Genomic DNA, 20,107 nt, shown 5'->3' with positions numbered 1-20,107 from the left:
GGAAATAACCAGAGAGATGGGATGTTCTATGTTGGGAAAATAGGGACAAAGGATTGAAGAGTAAGCAGAGAGAGAGTAAGGCATTAAAAAGATTAGAGAGAGAGAATGAAAGGCTTTGAAAGAACTGAAGATTGATTTTTGATTCTGGAGGCAGTGGTCAGACTGTGACAAAGGAGGTTTGACAGCTGCAGACAATGGAATGGACCAGTAGGCAAATGCAACCAGATGTGAAGAGAGCCTGTACCTCAGAGGTAGCAGTATCAATGGGTCATTCAGTAAACTGTGCCTACTATGTACTAGGAAATGTGTGTATTAGTGGAGAAGTGGATGGAGCGCTGGGCCTGGAATTGGGAAGAATGAGTTCAAATCCAGTCTTAAATATTTACTAGCTGTAGAACACTAGGCAAAACACAACTTCTATTTGCCTCAATTTATTCAACTGTAAACATTTCTGGAAAAGATATTAAGATCAAATAAGATAATTGTGTTTTTATTTGCATAAAATAATTTTTCTTTGGATGATCATATAAGGAACAAAAATCAGAATTAACTAGTCAGTCATCATATATTGAATGCTTGCTTGTTATGGACTCCAGATTCTGCAAAAATATGTAAATCTTGCCTTATTCCCTATTCCCATACCCTGTTCTAGACGGTTTTTAAAATCAAAGCTTTTTAATTTTCAAATGATATGCATTGATAATTTTTCAGCATTAACCCTTGCAAAACCCTTTGTTCCAATTTCCACCTCCCTTCTCTTTTCCCCCTCTTTTAGATAGCAAGTAATTCAATATATGTTAAAAATGGTAAAAATATGTTAAATTTAATGTATGCAAACACATTTATACAATTAATAAGATATTTGTAAAAAACTCAGCATAGTGCCCGGCACATAGAAGGTGCTTCTCTTCCCCTTCCTAGTACTAAAAGCAAAAGACAAGCCTACTTTCAAAGAGATCCCACTCTAATGAGGAAAGTGGGAAAGAGAAGGTAGATTTGTGTTCCTTGAAAAAAGATAGTAAATTTTAAAATAAAAGAAAAAAATAAAATGTTTGTAAATGGACAACCTCTTTTCTGGTTTGCAGAGAGTAAACCCGAATGTCACTTTTAATCAATTAATTAGCACCTACTCTATGCCATGTTTTATGCTAAGCTTTGGAGATACAAAGAAAGGCCAAAAAAACGCAGTCAATTTATTTTAAAATTATCAAGTTATTATTAGATGATATCATTTGACATTGACCCCCCCCTTCCACTGTCATTTCGTTGGGTGGTTTCATTCGGTGCCCTGGGCTGTGAACGCAACAAACAGCCAAACTCGCGCTGTCACATTTCAATTCCCCATCCTCGGATGAGTCAGGGTAGAACACTTGGTTGAGGCGGGCCCAGAAACCCAACAATTATTTCCTTCCTCCCACCTTAGGGATTTGTCCGCATGTGTCGGCTCTAGGATGTTAGCTCCTCCTTCCTGCGTAAGAGAAAGGGCAAGGAGACGTGCACAGAAGCAGCTGGGGTAGCTAAGGGGATCCTTTCGCGGGTCTCATCACGTCCAGCCTCTTTGTTCGTCACTGTCCTCCCTCTAAGGAGTCGCTACCCGGTTCTGAGGCCAGTTCAGTTCCACAAAGCAGAGATGCTGCCGTCTCCTGAGCGACTTTGGGGGCTGGCGTATTTGGGGGGGAGGGGTCATGTGGGTCTTTCCCTTTCTCCCTTTGCTCTCCTCTGGCCAGCACATATTTGTATACGTTTAGCTGAACGTGTGCTGGGGTGCATCCAATATGAGCATGCCACTGTTAACATGTCACTTCGGTGGGGGGGCTGAGTTTGGTTGTGGAGCAGATAACTACCATTTATAGAGGCCTTCTCACGAGTTTTTGGCAGACTGTTCTATCTGGGTTCACCCTGACCATATTTTATGTGTCCACAACCTGTAGATTGTGTAATTCTATGTTTGGATATTCATACAGATTGGGGCACGTTTGCACAAAATCTGCATAATCACAATGGGTTAAAAAAAAAAAAAAAGGAAATTAGAGAAATAGCCAGTAATTTACAAAACTATTAGTTGCATAATTAGCTGGTTTGCATTTCATCTCTATTTCTTCTTACCTACTGTGAAAGGTCTTTAAAAACTAGACCAAACAAAAGGAGACTCTTCCAATTCCCCATCTCACTTTAGGTTTTGGAAACAGAATCTACTATTGGTACTCATCTTAAGTGGTTCATGGTAAACAGGAAGTACAGATGAGGTGTAGGAAATCTGGGGGCTAGAGATAGGTGATTGTTCCATAAGGGGAAAGGGAAAACGAGGAATGCCAGTAATCTAGCACAGAAGATTCTCAGTATTCTAGACAGCTTTGTCACAGAGAATATTGCCAGATAGCTTAGTGAACTCTGAGGAACTCTTCTTTGGACTCCACCAACAGGAGAAGCTGTCAGGAATAAGAATAACTAAAAAGGTGGGGAGTAAATTCTGCTTAGTCTGGCTGAATTTGACCCAAGAAAACTGGATAAATGGAGAAATATCAGAACCACATCAGCTTCCCATGGAGTAAAGGGGGGAGGGGAGGAAGGGGGAAGATACGGTAAAAGAAAGAGAGTTTTAGGAGAAGGGATGTGTACGTGTATTTTGAGTGGTTAAAAACTGCCTGAATCATAGACATCACAACCATAAAGATTCAGTTGAAGAGCATAAAGAAATTGGCAGAAAGAGATGGAAGAAAAGAGAAAAAAACTAGGAGCTGCTAGAATAGAGTTGGATTCGATCTTCATTTTTTCTCCCACCCTAAGAGAAGAATGTATGGAAAAAAACAAATACTGAGGATAATGAGGAAGACGTGCTTTACTTTGGACGCTGACTTTTTAGTAGTTTCCTGTGAGGGAAAAACATAACAAACCAAACACAAATCAATAATAAACACAAATCTTCCCTAATCTAGAAGCACATTAACAAAGATTAACACCCAAATTCAAAGAGATTTCTTTTAAGATTTGGAATCTTAAAACATGATGAAGTGTCTTTCCTCCAGTCTCTGTCTCACCAGCCCTTATTTATCTAGCCATTTGTCTCTTTTGGGGACCTAAGGAAAGAATTTAGAATCAATCCTTAATGATAGATGTAGAAGATTTCCTTTTACCAGAAATTTTAAGCCATTATCTTCTTTTCTAGTTGGAGGAAGAAAAATTGAATACATTCAAGATTCAGTTTGAAGGAATGGAGGTATCAAAGGTTAAAAATCTGAAGACCTTTGACTTTACCTCTCACTTGAGGGATAATGAGGAGGTGAGATTAGTCTGAAGGAATTCAGAACATCCATAAACCCTCCAGGTATACTTTACTAGGTGTACTTCACTTACTTTTTACTCTGGCAATGTATTTCTCAAAAGTTGTGTTGTCATTTATGTAAATTGGAAAAAATTTTTTTAATGAAATAAGGGAGCTTTGATAAGCTCAAATAATTATTATCACCATCTGTTTGTAAATGAACATTCTAGAGTACTTTTTGCTTTCTAATATTTACTGATATCATACAAAGTGTGCTTTTATCAAATTCCATCTTTTTCCAGTTTGATTCTATCCTCTTGTTATGTTTGTAATTCCTATAAAATATCCAAACTAAATTTTTCTTACTAACCTCCCTCCCCTTTATTCACACACACCTTACTTATCACCATCTTGTGAATTTCTGCTTATTTCTTTTCTTCTTTTCTCCCCTTCCTTGGGTGTCTTTCTATTTTTTTCTCATCTCCATTACTTTTTTTGGTGCATTTATTTGTTCTCCCTTCACAATTTATGCCTCTATTACCCCATGAGTGGGGGGAAAAAAAGGCATGTGCAAAATTAGGAAAGGTTAAGTGGAGGCCATAGTTCAGCCTTTCCTTTTTTTGGTTGGGGCACCCCTTGGAATTGAAGAGGGACCCAGATGGGGGTTGGCTGGTCTGGGCGGAGACAGGATGTGAGTGTGGAGCTCTGAGCTCTCGGCTCCGTGCCATCCTACACGTCCTCAGCCGCAGACATTGCTCATTCTCAGAGCCTGCAATCCTGCAACTCCCCCACCCCCAGCAAAAGAGAGAGGGGGCTGATCCAGAGAAGGTGCAATAAAGACGTCAAAACAATTTTTTTAAAAATAAATTTGAGCTTATCAGGAACCTGAAGTAGGGAGGAGGGGTTTTACAAAACTTGTGCCCAGAAGGATGCTTTAGTCCTAGGCAGCCAACTACCAGATATAGACATTTGAGTCTCATTAGATTTTGGCAAGCCCTATTGTATTCTATAAAATTCCTGTTTTCTCACAGGTTCCTGGTGTCTCCTACCATAACTCAAATCTTTAAAAAATTTTCCAAGCTTCCCTATTTTATTGTTATTGATCCTAGACGGATACTTCTAAAACTCATTCAGTCTACCTTCTGTAGTCTTGCATGTCCCCATTAAACATTTCCCCCTCCCCTAAAAAACTCAAAACTAAACTCTCCTTTGTCACTCTTATCTCTTTTCTCATCCCCTCCCCTGCCCCCCGGGGGCCCCACAAAGTTCTGTCAAGAGATCTCAAGTTCCAGAAACTCTGGAATCTTAATCATCTGTCTTCACTCTTAAGAGGAATGAAATTTTTTTCTCAAAGGAAAATTTGATGGCTGGGCAGACCAGACCAGATCAGACCAGACTGGAGCTGAAGAATAATAGCTTGTGGCTTTGAATGAAGGGTGGGAAAGCACTAAAATAGGAAGAATTTCCTGGAGGCCTCCGAGGGGGCTTGCCCTAATGAGAAATGGGAATGTCACAGCCAGCATTTCAAAAGAAAAAGAACAAATTTGGGGATGCAGTTGGATTACTTGTTAGCTCCCTGAGACTGAGTCTACTACCTTGAGAAAGAGTCATAAAAGAAGTGGGAGAGTGCAAAACTGGAAGTGACTTTAGAAGAAAAAGGGATATATGTTTAAAAAAAAAAAAGGTGGAGACAAAATAACAAAGAGGTGATGAAAATCTAGAGTGATAGGAGATAAGAGAAACTATTATTAAATATGTTTTTTAAAAGATGCAAGAAAACGAGAAGGAAGCTCTTTTACCATGGAGGATATTGATGTAAACCTAGTATTTTTTTCCTGGAATTGACATTCACGTTTCTCACTTCCCCTTTTACTATCACTTATTACTCAAGTGCAGAAGCCAGTATATCAGTCCCCTGGCCAGAGGCCCCAGGGAACATATTTAATCTTATCTTACCTCAAAAGTGTTGACAATAAGAAATTTATCATATTTTTACAATAAGCCTGGAAAGTGGAGGGTACTAGGAAGTTCGAGGGAGTACAGAAAAGGAGGCAGGGCATTCATGCTGTAGGACCCATTTTCATCCCTAATTCACTCTTATCTCATATGTCATATTCAGTACAACACAATACATAAAGTACTAAACAAAAACCCTAAATAAATCTTAGAACACCTGTTTATTGTGCGCTGGGTTGCTTTAGATACTGGAAATTGGCTCTGGAAGTTTAAAAGTTGTTAGAAGTTAAAGCTACAAATAAAACTGAATGCACTTTTTGGCGAGGACCACAAGCCCTTTATGAGCTAATGGTCCCTTGTACAGAGGCATAAGTTTCAGATCTCTGGGGAAAATTTGAGAAATCTTTTGCCAAGTCTAGCCAAGACCTCTAGGGAAACCCTAATTTTTGTGAGAATGCCCAATCCTTTTGCAAAATTATCAAGAGGCCATTTATTCTCTCCTTCACCCATTCCCTCAAATTATATTACTTAAAATCCCAAAGTTAAGCTCCCAGGGAAAAAAGGAAAACTAAACCAAGGGGGCTAGGAAGCTAAATTTGGGGCTACATAGACTGCTAATACACTAATGTCAGGCAAAAGCCCAAACAATTCATGGAAATCCACCTCATCTCATACTTGAAAACTTGCATGATATATATATATATATATATATATATATATATATATATATGTGTGTGTGTGTGTGTGTGTGTGTGTGTATGTATATCTGCCATCCAGTTGTCTTCAGACTTGGGCTGATTCCTTCAACAAATACTATCTTGTTTTTGCATGGGCTTACCTTTTTTTCTTTTCCTAGTTTCTACACTGATTAACCACAAAATCACCCATTTAGATGAGCATTTGCTGCTAAAGGATGGGAAGTTTAAGAAATAAATCGATTTTCATTTTATTCCCCTGGACCTAAGTTCCAGTTGACTAGTACACTTCCATTTCCCCAGTGTAGTTTTTCCCATGCATTAATGCCATTAGCCTGTATGTAATCATACAGAAACATCTAGAAACGAATTTAATTTCCTCAATCTCTAAGGCACTTAAATTTCAATTATCTCTCATATTAATACCAACTCTTCTGAGTTATTGACTATGATGTATTTAAAAAATCCCACAGTAAGTAAGATATTATTTATAATTGACCTAGATCTCTCATGCATAAGGGTTTTGTCCAGTCCAAAGCAAGCTTATACAATAGAGTATGTGTCCTTTTCAGATAAGCAAAAGTGTCAATTGTATAGGACAAATTACAAAAATAACGTAAAAAAGTAGGCCCTATTTGGGCAGTGCTTGGACTTGAACTTCTGCATAAGTCTGAGCTCTTGCTTTTGAGAAGGACAATAGAAGCTATTAACTTTGCCTGAGGCACAGATTTCTTTTTTTCCTTCTCAACCCTTCATGCATAAACACAAAATTAGAGAACATTACTATTTAAAAGGAAAAAACAAAAACAAACAAACAACAAAAAAAAAACAGCCTAAGTAATCTTAACACTTTCTAGTTATGAAAAGGCAAATGGTCTTTATGAGGTTAGGGTATGTCCAACAGAAATGAAGATTTGGAAAATGTATTAGCGAATCACCAACAATTAGGGTGACATTTCTCACGCATGGAACCCACCTCCAATCAGAAAGGCTGTCAGAAGAAAAGACTAAACCTCTACTATCTTACTACTACCTATGAGGGAGATGGCCATGGTCTTGGAGGCCTTGTGACTTAAGTGTGTGCCCACTCATCCCAAGAATACTCTGTGTATTTGTGAGAGGAAGTATAACCCCAGGTTGTGAAAAGGATATTTTCCAACTCCTTATTATCTAGCTATCTGAGTAATGCTTTTTATTCAGCTAATTGAGGTGATAGCTGACTGATAATCATGGATACACACAGATGAGATGTTGTAAACTATAATTTTAGAAATGGGTACCCATAGGGTAACTTGATCCCTGTCTTTCCGGTGCTACAATCAATATAATTTAAACTACTCCACTTCTTGAGAAGTTATACTACCTGATTTCACATGTATAATTCCTATCACATTGCTTGCCCTATCAGTGGAAAGGGGAAGGGCAGAATGGAGGAAGAGAATTTGAACTCAAAATTAAAAAAAAAAAAGTTAAAATAATTTATTTTAAAAAGTAAAATAATCTTCTCTAGTACAGGTTAAATGATCTAATACCCTTTATTCATTGTTCCCATTTCACAACTTTTTCAAGCTATTTCAAGTTGCCTTCCTCTACAGCCATTTGATTTCTCTATGTCCTTAAGATTTTTTTTAAAAATGTTCTTTTTTAAAAAAATGTTCTTCTGTCTTAAGATTTGACACTTAAAATTAAGTATATATTCACTATAGAGTAAAACAAACAATAACGGGAAGATCATTGGTTTTTATGCAAATATTCTTTACTTTGAAAACTTCTGAGACCCTATACTTACCAAATTCATAAAGCCTAGGAAAATAAGAGAGAAAGCTGACCTAGATTACAGGAGATGGGTTTGTACCTGATGAGCACTGGTTATTACGAGGAAAACATAGAGAAAGATGGTAGTAACTTGCTTAGAAGCTTACGTTCCAAACTGCAAGTTGAATTTGGATCTCCTATTCTTGAGAGGTTTGGAGTAAAGTCAGCCCCAAAGCTCACTTCCATTTTGGATATCTTTCTCTCTCTAATCTACACAGTCTCTCTTACTACTTTTTCTCAACACCCTCATTCTTTCCCAGAGGAGGGGTTGCCATGGAGATAATGTCATCACAGAGCTAACAAGCTGGTGGAGAAATAACAGCAGAGGCATAAGCATAAGAGAGACTCACAGGAGCAGAATCATAGATGTGGACTTAGAGCAAGAGCCAAAGGCAGGGCATAAGGCAGAGAAGTGCCAGAGGATAACGTGAAGTCTAGAAACAAAATAAGTCAGAATTGCTGGCCAGAGTGGTAGGAAAGGATACCCACACTCAGAAAGAGAGAAAGACACCCGAGAAGTGGTTTTCTGTTCCATCTGCTTCCCTCCAAGCCATAGCTGGACAAAATTTCAGTTCAATAGAAACTGAGGCCGGGTGCCTTTTACTCTGCTTCAGATCTCTTATTGTCTTGCTGGGTTGAAGAGTCACGTCTGACTATGACTCTAAATGGAGGTTTTGTTGGCAAAGATACTGGCCCGCTTTTCTATTTTTTCTCCAGCTCATTTTATAGATGAGGAAATGAAAGCAAGCGCCATTAAGTGACTTGCCCAGAGTCACCACAACTAGTAAGTGTCTGAGATTAGATCTGAACTCAGGAAGAGGAATTTTCCTGATTCCAACGAGGTGCTTTGGCCGTTGTACATCCTCCCTCACCCCCGCAGGTGACAAAGGTGCTTATGCATTGCCTTGCTGAGGGGACTATAACAAGGCCAGTAATTGCTAGAAATGCTTTATTGAAGACATCCTTTGTTGGCTTCTCTCTTCAGTAGTCTAATATATATATATCTGTGCCTGGGTCTCCCAGTTCTCTGCTTCTAGCTAAGGGAGCTATTTTTATCTCTTGTGCTCTTCCTTACCTCCTTGGCTGTCTCCAGTCACACACCACTCTACAAACTTACTTTTGTGGAGTCATATCTTTTCCTGAGATTTCACTGCCTCAAGGAGTTATCAGCAAAGTCCAACCAAATGCTGATGTCAAATTCAAAGACTTAAGAGGTGGGGTTTTTCTACCAAAGGTCATTTGGATTTAACATCATTCATAGGTCACACAAAAGTGTCAGCTTAGAGCGCTTAACCTGTGGGAGGTTGTTCCATCTTTTGCAAATGATTATGCTCCCTTGTGGGCAGGAGGTTCCCCACCCCAGTCTTAAAAGAGTGCCCAAAGAACACTTGATTGCTCCAGTCTCTAACATATACATCTCTAGGCTGCTTCTACTTTTTCTATTCACAATCACTTTTCACCTGAGAAATTTCTCTGTGATCCAGGATATACTGGTATATAAAACCGTTGTACAAATCAAGCATTTACTAATAAATCATAATTTCATGATTCCCATATTCAGTTATGGGGTCACAAACTACAGTTTAAAATATATAGCACCACCTGGCTCATTCTCCACTATACCAAGCTACCTCTTGTTCATGGATAATTAGCATCCCCAAGTTTTCCAGACCATTTACCCCTTTCCCTCTTCACCTCACTTGTTAATTTTTGCATCCTTAGTTCTTGGCACCCCATACATAAGGATCATAAGCACTTGGTACACTCCATCTTTCTATCCATCTTTTGTTTTCTTTATTCACAATGTATAATTTGAGAAATCTTGACCAAGGGCCACATTTTTTTCTTCATTGACTTATTTTTCCTATACTATGTCTTAGCACTCTTTTGGAAAAATTAACATCTGTTGAAGAATACAAGAAAAAAAAAATGCCATCACTAATATCAAGGAAAAAGAGATTAAACCATAAGATTTAGATGGAGAAGAGAATTTACAGGTTATTTGGACCAAACTTCACATTCCACAAGGAAGGAGATAAAAAAAGCAGAGAAGTGTCTTGTCCAATGTCATTTGGCTAAGTAAGGAGCAGAACTGATATTTGAACCCAGGTCTTCCTATTCTAAAATCCGTTGCTTTCTAGAGTCACCAAGTTGCTTTTCAAAATTTGTATCCATCACTTCCCACCTCCAGCACTCTGTCCATTACTGGAATTTGAGAAATGTTTGAATTCCTCTCAGATTCTCTAGCAATAGCTTTGGTTGGAACCATTTTGCTATTAGATGGTACAATGGATAGCACTGGGCCTGAAATCAGGAAAACTCACCTTCCTAAATTCAAATCTAGCCTTAGATATTTACTAGCAGAGATGATCCTGAATAAGTCATTTAATCCTGGTTGCCTCAGTTTCCTCATCTGTAAAATGATCTGGAGAAGGAAGGAGAAATCAGTATCTTTGCTAAGAAACCCTCATTTGGGGGGGGTCATAAAAATCGGACAGGACTGAAATAACAACTCTCTTGTACTTTTCCTCATTTCCCAATCTTTTATTTCACTCATTTTTGTCTAAAGCATATATTTCTCAGATAGAAGAATGTTGGGTATGATCATAATATTGTATTTGTTTTCTATTTTTAGAATAAAGTCAGGGCAATTTCTGTAGAATGGCAAGATGGGTGTCAAATTGTGAATTTGTCTTGCATTTTGAATTATACTCAATGAGACAAAAGGAGTCAATTAATATTTTTTAGAAGACTGGGAACCAAAGTCATGATCAAGATAATCCTGTTAATTAAGCAGAAACTGGAATGTGTATATATACGTATATATACACACCTATATCAATTGCTTACCATTGTGGAAGGAGGAAGAAAATAAGAGAGAGAAAGACAAAATTTGGAACTTAAAATTAAAAAAGTAATGTTAAAATATCTACAAGTAATTGAGGAAAAAATGCTATTTTTTAAAAAAAGCCCCCCAACCCCCACCCAAAAGGCTTTTGAAATAATTTGTAAGATGGTGATGAGGGGCCATACTTGGAGGAGAGAGGACTATGACAATGATAACATAGAAAAGGTAGATGTAATAACAAGTTTAAACTTGGTTTGCTGATTATCTATGAAAGGTAAGATCAAAAAACAGGCAAAGGTACATGAAAGTTTAAGATAGGAAGATCTCAAGATCTGACAATAGAAGAATGTTGATTGAAAATATCTGCATAATAATATTTTAGCATAATTACAGAAACTTTGGAGAAAAATCCAAACCTAATCAAAATAACTCTCACCTTACTGTAGGAACTTCCCCCTTTCCCATGACAATACCAGGATTCCGCAACATCTTTTCTCCCTTCTCCAGTGTAGATATTTCCTAATTTGTGGCATTGTTTATTTGATGATTGCAAAACAGCTGTTTTGGCATTCTTTTGCTTTGATTTTCTTTTTAATGTAATAGAAGTGATCATGATTATTAATGTCTTGTGCTAGGAACTTTGTCATCAATTCATTTATTAAAGCAGCATTTCTATGGATGCTCCTCCAACTCAGCATGCACAAGTTGGGTCCCTAAAGGTTCTAGGTCTGTGGGTTATACTACTATAGCTTATATGTGCTATATATATACTATAGTATAACACCATGATGTACTTCCCACTAACAATAAGGGAATATATCACCACACTACAGTATTATTGAATAAGGACATAAAGAAAAACAATACCTCAAAATACATATATATATATATTTTGGTCAAATCAAACATTTTGCTAATTAAAGTCCTTCTTTTGTAGTTTAAGACATTTTAAAAGACCAAATGCTGTTCAACTTTTATATAGTGATTATGGGAATCATTGTGGTAAGCTTTAGTAACAGAGCAGGGATAAGAATTCAAAATTCAATCTCTCTATATGTATGTGTATGTACGTGTGTATATATGTATGTATACATAGTATACGAGTATATATGTAGCAAGAGAGAGAGAGAGAGAGAGAGAGCGAGAAGGAAGAAGAAAGTGTGTAAATAACTCAAATATACTTGCTGGGCAGAAAGATTGTCCTTATCTTCTCATTAGAGTAGATAATGATATATATCAAGGTAAATATGAATTGTTATAGCCCATATATTGAGTAGCATCCTGTATTTTTACAGAATTCTGTATTTTTATCAAGTGATCTGCCAACCCAATTATAATATCTGGAAACTGTTGGTAATTAATGATTAATAATGAAATTCTCTAACTTGATTTGCTTATGACTGACTTTTGAACTAGGAGTGTAAATAAGTTTAACTTTTTAAGTTTTGAATTAGAAAACTGGGGCTTAAGTTTCAGCTCTAAGATACTTCCTTACTTGACTGATTAAATCAGTGGATCTGTTGATAAGAATTTATTCAGTACCTATCATAGTAGGTCAGGAACTTGGCTAAACTCTAGGAATAAAAAGAGGCTAAAGACAGTTCTTGGCCTCAGGGAGTTCACACTTTGAAACCTTTAAGCTTCAATTTTTTCAACTGTTAAAAAAAAATACAGAATTTTAAAAGAAAGCATTTTATACACTTTCAAGCACTCCAGCCAATTTATTTTGTCATCTTTGTGAAGTATAAATTGGAGGAAACAGAGAACTAGGCAAGACTACCTGTTAAATAGCTACAATGTACTCAGCAGATTTCCTCTTGGAAACTTGAATTATGGATGAACTAGTAAACAATGGCAGGCTATTCCAGTTATTCCAGACCTCTTAAGTCTGTGAAATAGCCTCAACAAATAAATTTTTTTATATTTGTTAAAGAAAGGCAAGTTAGCCAACCCAGAATTTTCTTTCTATTTTTTTGTTTTAAATAATTTACATTTATATTTAAGATTTGCAAAGTTTTTTAAAATTCCATTAACTTTTTGAAGAGAAGTCTACATTTTATTTTCCCCTTTTAGCCTACAAATAGCCTGCTATTTACCTAAGCCTATCTCAAATTTTATCAATTCCTTGTCCAAGAGTAAATGTTTGCTTTGCTTTCAATTGTTCTTCTATAAGGCCACCATTTGGAGCCAAAGATATTTTTACCTAATGACAAAAAAAGAGTAAAACTTGAATAAGCTAGGGTTTCTGGGAGCAGTGTTTAAGAAGGAAAAAGAGAATAGCAGTGTAAATTGGAAGTGGCAAGCAACTGGCCATTTTACATTCTCAGCACTGAAGACCTTGTTTGCTGTTTGGGATTTAAGAATAGGATTAAGAATTAGATTAGGATTAATTAGAATTAGGAACAGGAATCAGAAAGCATTCTCTCTACTATCCCTTTCAGCTTTTAAAAAACTAAGATTCTAGGATTCTATAATTTCTTCTACCACTCCCACTATCACTCATCTATTCCTTCCCTGGTTCCCCTGACTAATTATTAGAAAGGACAACATATGTTGTAATAAAGGTTGGGGGTCAAATGTCCCTAAGTAAATTTCGGACACATTAGGTTTGGGTTCCTGAAATTTCCTACAATTTTCTTTGATCCTTTAAAGGAGTGAATAGCATCTCCTCTTTTTGCTTTCTCCTAGAACACAAAGGTTCTCTCAGTGAGATAGTGAAGGCTGAGAAGTATGTTTATGTCTGTGGCTATTCCATGGGAGAGAAGTGATTTCTTCTTAAGAAAAAAAAAAGAAAAAATCATATACCATAGGCTGTTGAAATCTTGATGTCCCTCTTCCTATCACACTTCACCAAAACATTCTCCTTACCAAAGCTGAAAAACACATCAGAAATTAAGAATTCCAGTCCAGGGTAGACTTTTCCAAATTTCTTCCTCACTTTAGAAACAATGGGAAATTCTTTTTGGCTTATTCTCTAGACCTGAACTAATTATTAAAAGGATTGCTCGGATGGCTGAGTCATTGGGAAATGACACTGAAGCTTAGAAAGGGGAGGGGGGGGGCAGCATCAATAAAACATTTAATAAAAGTAGAAAAAAATGTTAAATGAAAGAGAATTTATTTAATGAGTAGACCACAAATGACTTTCTTCGATACAAAAGCATTTTACGAAGTATGACATAGGGCTTTTATTGAATCCCTATTCCACTGCATCTCCACTCTTAATCCCTAAGAGGCAGCTGTATTTTTAGATAATGAGTAAAGGAAACCTTCCTTTCAAATACCGGATAAACCTCACTAGGCAAAAGTATCCCTGTTCTGGGCAAAGCTAGGATGTTATTCCAGGGAAGGAAGGCCTCTAAGTAACAAGAGAGACATGTGCGTGCACTATCTGGATTCTGTGCCTGACTGTCTTTGCCAGAACTCAGCTCTTTACAAAGCACTTTGCTTTATATACAGAACTGTTTCTCATTTTTCCAGAGCCCGTGCACACAAGTGTCTTGGGGCTGTTGGCCTTCTGGAATAACAACCCATCCACACTACAGACAAGCTACTTTTGCCCAAGGAAGTTTATCTTGTGTCTGAGGGCTGCCTTCTCCAAATGTATGTGAGGTGAATGAAATGACACCTCTGCTACAACCACTTCTGTAAAACGCTATGGAGTGAAAACTACTGCTCTTTGCAATTCCCATGTTAAAGTGTAGAAGTATAGGAGTCTAGTCACCTCTGGGCTATTTTCCTGTCGCTTAGCTATGACAAAATATGTCTCAGATTGGCTTCTCTCCTATTTTTTGTTTGTTTGTTTGTTTACTACTTTTGAATACACTTGCTTGAACTCAAGGAAGGAAATCTGATTTTAGAATTAATATAAACAATAATTTTGGATTATCAGATATTTCGAGTATACCACATAACTCCTTCCCATTGACTGGGATAATTAAGAGCTAATTACATAGATATGCTCTGCAGGGCAACTAAGCAGTTGGAATGCTCCTGGTGGTGGTTTCTTGGTTAAGGAACTATGTGCACTTTCTTTCTTTATGGCATTTTTCTTCATCGAACACCAGAGAAACCATTGTCTGGGCTATCTCCCCAGAATTGTGATTTTGTTTGATGATCCCCAACTTTCACCTTGGGGGCTGAACCATCTGTCTGAATTTCTGCATGTCTCTGTCCCTTTCAGAGAGTTACTTGAATCTGTAAACTGGAAAAACCTTTGGGCTTTTTTCCAAGGACACTTTTTTCTCTCCCAACTTAGTCATAAGAGATACGATTACATTTTAATCTTTATCTATGCTATCCTATTCCCCTGAGGTTAGATGTCAGCACCATCCTAAACATGTGATTCTCTCTCCTCTCACCATCTCCTCTCCCAATCCATTCTTATTTTACAATTTTCACATTACATAGCATAGGTACATACTTGCAGCTCTTTCCCCCCAAAAAAGTTGGTATTCTTAAGTGCCTACTCTAATTTTCCTTATTGCCTCTTCCTTTCTATTTAGGTCTTTCTTCCAACCCCTGCTCTTGGGACGCCCCCATATCTTGCTTCTGTCCCTTTATTAATCCTGCCTTCCAGAGTTGTCTGAATTTTCTTTCCATCTTTACATGCTATTTTAGCATATGTGATCAATTGTAGTACATTAATGAGTAGATCACAAATGACTTTCTTCGATATGAAAGCATTTTACGAAGTATGACATAGGGCTTTTATTGAATCCCTATCCCACTGCATCTCTACCCTTAACTGTAATCCTGTCTACCCTTCTCAATTTAATTTTACCTATGCCTTTTCCTCAGTTACTGTCCTTTGGTTCTCCTTAAAGCCAAGAAAAAAACCTGCTTTCGAACCAAGAACCTTTTTCCTGGGATGCATGAATATTGAACACACACTGCCACCTGGTGGCCTATTGTGAATAAGGATAGAACTACCTACAAATAACTACCAAACATTTTGGTAACCAGTCCTTGAGGGTGGATGAGTGAGGATACCAAGTACATAGCGTGAACTGACATATTCAGATACAGGTACAAGAAGGTATCGCTAAGCTCCATACTATTCCTTCCATTTAAAATATACCATAGAATATATAATAATCTCCTCTAGTTAATATCCTACCTATCCTTCAAAGACAAATTCTAATAGAGGAAAAGTATAGTCTTTTTTTGGGACGGGATCCACTCTACTTTTGACTTCAGGTATTTGAATATTTGAGTAAAAAGAATAAATTGAGAGGGAGGAAAGAATAGGGAAATTAACTCTTTGCTTTGCAGCAGGAGCTCCTTAGTTTCATGATGAGTTATATTGTATACCATATTCATCCCAGGTCTTCATAGGTTTTCACCTATAAGATTCCATTATCCATATCAGAGGGAGTCTAATCCCTGGCTGACCTAATCTAAGTTAGGTCTCTTTTCCACTAATTCCTTTCTCTCCAGCTCTATAGAAGAGCTTAATTAGGTTCATTCTCACATGCTCTCTCAGCCATAACACTTTTATTTCTTTAAAATTTAAGTTTAATCTTTCCATAGTGTCACTGTGGAGAGGAACCCTAAGGATAGGACATCATGAATATGAACATTTCTTCCTCTTTTGAGGCAAAAACAAAACTGAAATCAGTTTGAGAAAAACTAAGAAAGACCTTAAATGATCCTGTACTGCTTCTCTCCTTTTTAAATAAAGAATCTGGAAGAAGCAGGACACAGTAGTCTTCAAGTTGCCGGTAACCATTAGTTTTGGGGGGTCCAAAGGATTATCATGCCAAAAGAATCTCTTAGAACTATGTGAGTAGTTATGACATACTACAATTTTTGTTGTTGCTCACGCATGTGTTAACTGTTAATGACCTCAAATACACACACATGTCACAGCAGGTCAGGTTCTCCTCTGCTATTTTCTGAAGCCTGTCCAAGATCATGGTCACTGTTATACTGTAAATTAATAGGAACTTAAAAACTGTTGAACAAATGAATGTGGGTAAGTGCAATTTAATGAATTTAGGGAAGTGTCTAAGCTGTATTCTTAAAAAATATGTGCTCTACAGCCCTTTTTGTAGTGGCAAGGAACTGGAAACTGAGTGGATGCTCATCATTTGGAGAATGACTGAATAAATTTTGATATATGAGTATTATGGAATATTATTGTTCTGTAAGAAACAACCAGCAGGATGATTTCAGAGAAGCTTGGAGATACTTGCACTAAGTGAAGTGAGGAGAACCAAGAGACTATTATACATGGCAACAGCAAGATTATGAGATGATCGACTCTGATGGACAAGGCTCTTTTCAAGAATGAGTTGATTCAGGACCATTCCAATGATCTTGTGATGGAGAGAACCATCTGCATTCAGAGAGAGAATTGTGGCAACTAAGTATGGATCACAGCACAGTATTTTCACTTTTGTTGTTTGCTTGTTTTTTTATTTTCTTTCTCATTTTCTTTCCCTTTTTGATCTGATTTTTCTTGTGTAGCATGATAATTGTGGAAATATGTATAGAAGAATTGCACACGTTTAACAGATATTGGATTACTCGTTGTCTGAGGTGGGCAGTGGCGGGGAAGGAAGGGAGAAAAACGTTGGAACACAAGATTTTGCAAGAGTGAACGTTAAAAATTATCTTTGCATATATTTGAAAATAAAAAGCTATTATTTAAAAAAAACAAAAAAGAATGTGCTCTAAATTCTCAATAACATAATTTTACAAGGTTTCTTAATCAAAGACAGTGGGAATTTAAAAAGACTTCAGATGTGATCTAATCTATCTAGTTTATAACTGAACTAGAATCACTAGCACACTGGATAAATGGTCTTAAGTTTAGCATTTGTTCAAAGGAATAACCTCCTGCTTCCCAAAGGTACTCATTTTATTTGAGATAGCTCTAATTGTAAAGTTTTCCTTCCATGTTTTCTCAAGTCTTCTCTTCTCCAGGTTAAATGTCTCCAGTTCCTTCATCTAACATCATCTTAAGGCCTTTCCCCATTCTAGGTGCTCTTCTCTGGATGCACTCCAGCTTCTCAATGTCCTTCCTGTTGACCCAGAATTGAACACAATACTCCAGACATTGTATCAATAGGGCAGGACAATCAGCTCCCTGCTTCAGTATTCCTTCTATAATCTAGTATAACTTTAGACACCTTATAATGTTTCTATAAGACATAGAGAAAAAAATCCAAGTGGTCCATCAAATATTGGATATAATCAAGAAAAAAAAGCCATTCAAACCATGTTTAATTTTAATGAATAATCTTAGCCTTAGAGAAGATGAAGAAATACATCTCTATCTTTTAAATGGAGAGATGGAGAGACTACAGGCATGGAACAGATGAAATTGCTATGTCATTTTGTTTTAACTTTTTCTTTGTTGTAAGAGAAGGCTCTTTGGATTGGGTTAGAGAGTATATCGAAAATGACTGTGATGAAGATAAAATTTTATTAAAAACATTTGCATCAAATATCTCTGATAAAAGTCTAATATAATATCTAAGACATATATGGATTGACATAAACCTAAAAATAAAACTAATATCTATTTCCAAGTATATGGCCCAAGAAATTGAAGTTTTCAACAGAAGAAATACAAATGACCAACAGTCATTTGAAAAATACTGTTTCCATGATAAAAAGTAAATACAACAATTCTGACATTTTATTTCATATCTGAATAAGCAAAAATAAGAATAGAATAAAAAATTAATGATGGAACAACCTAGAAAAAAACATGCATAGTAACTCACCACTGGTAGAACCATGCTAGAACATAATTTGGAATTATTCAAGAAAACAATGCTTCATCCCTTTTCACCCACTATTGGACATCTAACCCAGGGAAGTAAAGAACAGAAAGGTTTTATACATAGCAAATTATTAATAGCATCACTTCTTATGGAAGAAAAAAAAGTAGCAGCCATTTAGCCTGTAGCATGGATGTAATGGAATAGGAACACATTATAAGAAATGATTAATATGATGAATTCACAGAAAAATATGCAAAGACTTACATGAAATGATACAAAGCAAAGAAAATTTTAACCAAATCAAACACACACACACACACACACACACACAGACACATGTGTCTGTGTGTGTGTGTATATGTGTGTGTATATGAATGTGTATTTGATGATCACACTAATGTGGTCAAAAAAACCAAAATCAAAAGACACTGGAATTGAGAATTGAGAAGTAGTGGGCTATAGGTACAGAATGGTCCAAACGCTATCAGATATAGAAGAGACCTTCCCTTCTTTTAAACCAATCCTCAGGAACCCATTGCTAAGTCCTTCCTAGGCACCAATGCCAATTCTCAGATTGCTGATTTTTCCCCTCCCATTTTCACTTCTATCAGAAATTCAGTGGGATCTGTCGTCTTCTTGGTCTGGAATCACTAGCCGGATCATTCTTCCCCAAAACCTTTGGGGCCTTGCTACTGCCTGCTGCTTTGCTAAGTAGACCATGAAACTAAAATCTCTTTTATGCATTGTCTTACCTAATATAAGCTACTTGAGAGCAGGGACTGTCCCAATTTTCCATTTGTATTCCTAGCTTTTAGAGCAATACTTGTTTAGCATGGAGTAAGCTTAATAAATGCTTTTCCACTACACTTCTTTCTATTTTGATGATTATTTTAAACTTTTTTTTGTTGTTACAAGAAAGGGTTCTATTAAGTGGGGTGTGGTGAGAAATTTCTATCATAAAACTCAAAAGCATGAATAAAAGATTTTTAAAAAAGAAAAATAATAAAACACAAAATGTTATGCAACATTTATTTAAAACCACACTATGTATGAACTTTAAAGAGTGTGCAATTCTAGTTACATATCTCTAGAAATGACTTAATGGACCTGTGAAATGATAACAGGGAATTCAAAATATTTGTTGAAGGCTTTAAGGTTTACAGCAGCCTTTCTAGGTAGGTAAGATGAATATTATTATCCCTCTTTACAAACTGAAGCCAAACAAAGTATGTATAGTGACATCCTTAGGGTCATATATCTATTAAGTGTCAGTGCTCAGATTGAGACCCAGTGATTGTAACTAGCTTTTCATAGCTTTTGTGAGTCATGGACTCCTTTAGAAAATAGGTGACTCCTATGACCTCTTTTCCGGAATAATATTTTTAAATGTATAAGATAAAATACACGAGACAACAAAGGAAACCCAAAGGTTAGTGAAAATAAGACTTTTTTCCCATTTAAGAATACAGAATATGGGGCAGCTAGGTGGTGCAGTGTATAGAGCACAGCCCTGAAGTCAGGAGGACCTGAGTTCAAATCTGATCTCAGACATTTAACACTTCCTAGCTGTGTGGCCCTGGGCAGGTCACTTAACCCCAACTGCCTCAGCAAAAAGAAAAAAAAAAAAAAGAAAAGAAAAGAGAATACAGAGTATGAAAATTTATTCATAGACTCTTTGAAGATCTGTGAACCCCAGTTAAAGAACCCCAGATCTCTAATCTTTTCCCTACTACATTATGTGACCTAGACAGTTGTTAATGGAAACATCTAACTACCTCCCAAGTCATTTAGCCCA

General features: G+C 36.7%; 1 long non-coding RNA gene across 2 annotated transcripts in view; it reads right to left on the bottom strand.

The window, feature by feature from the left end:
- The window catches only part of LOC127537892 (uncharacterized), a 55,283-nt gene that overhangs the window by 20,996 nt on the left and 14,180 nt on the right, over positions 1-20,107 (bottom strand). Inside the window, exon 4 of one of the 2 annotated variants that reach the window (XR_007947636.1) lies at positions 17,421-17,604. The exons of the other annotated variant lie outside the window; for it this stretch is intronic. This is a non-coding gene — a long non-coding RNA (uncharacterized LOC127537892). Of the gene's footprint in view, positions 1-17,420; positions 17,605-20,107 lie in introns of those variants that run through there. 2 annotated transcript variants of the gene reach the window in all.

The sequence above is a fragment of the Antechinus flavipes genome, chromosome 5 (assembly GCF_016432865.1).
Source record: "Antechinus flavipes isolate AdamAnt ecotype Samford, QLD, Australia chromosome 5, AdamAnt_v2, whole genome shotgun sequence".
Taxonomy (NCBI): domain Eukaryota; kingdom Metazoa; phylum Chordata; class Mammalia; order Dasyuromorphia; family Dasyuridae; genus Antechinus; species Antechinus flavipes.
The sequence above is the reverse complement of the archived record's forward strand: the minus strand, read 5'-3'. Positions and strand labels throughout refer to the sequence as shown.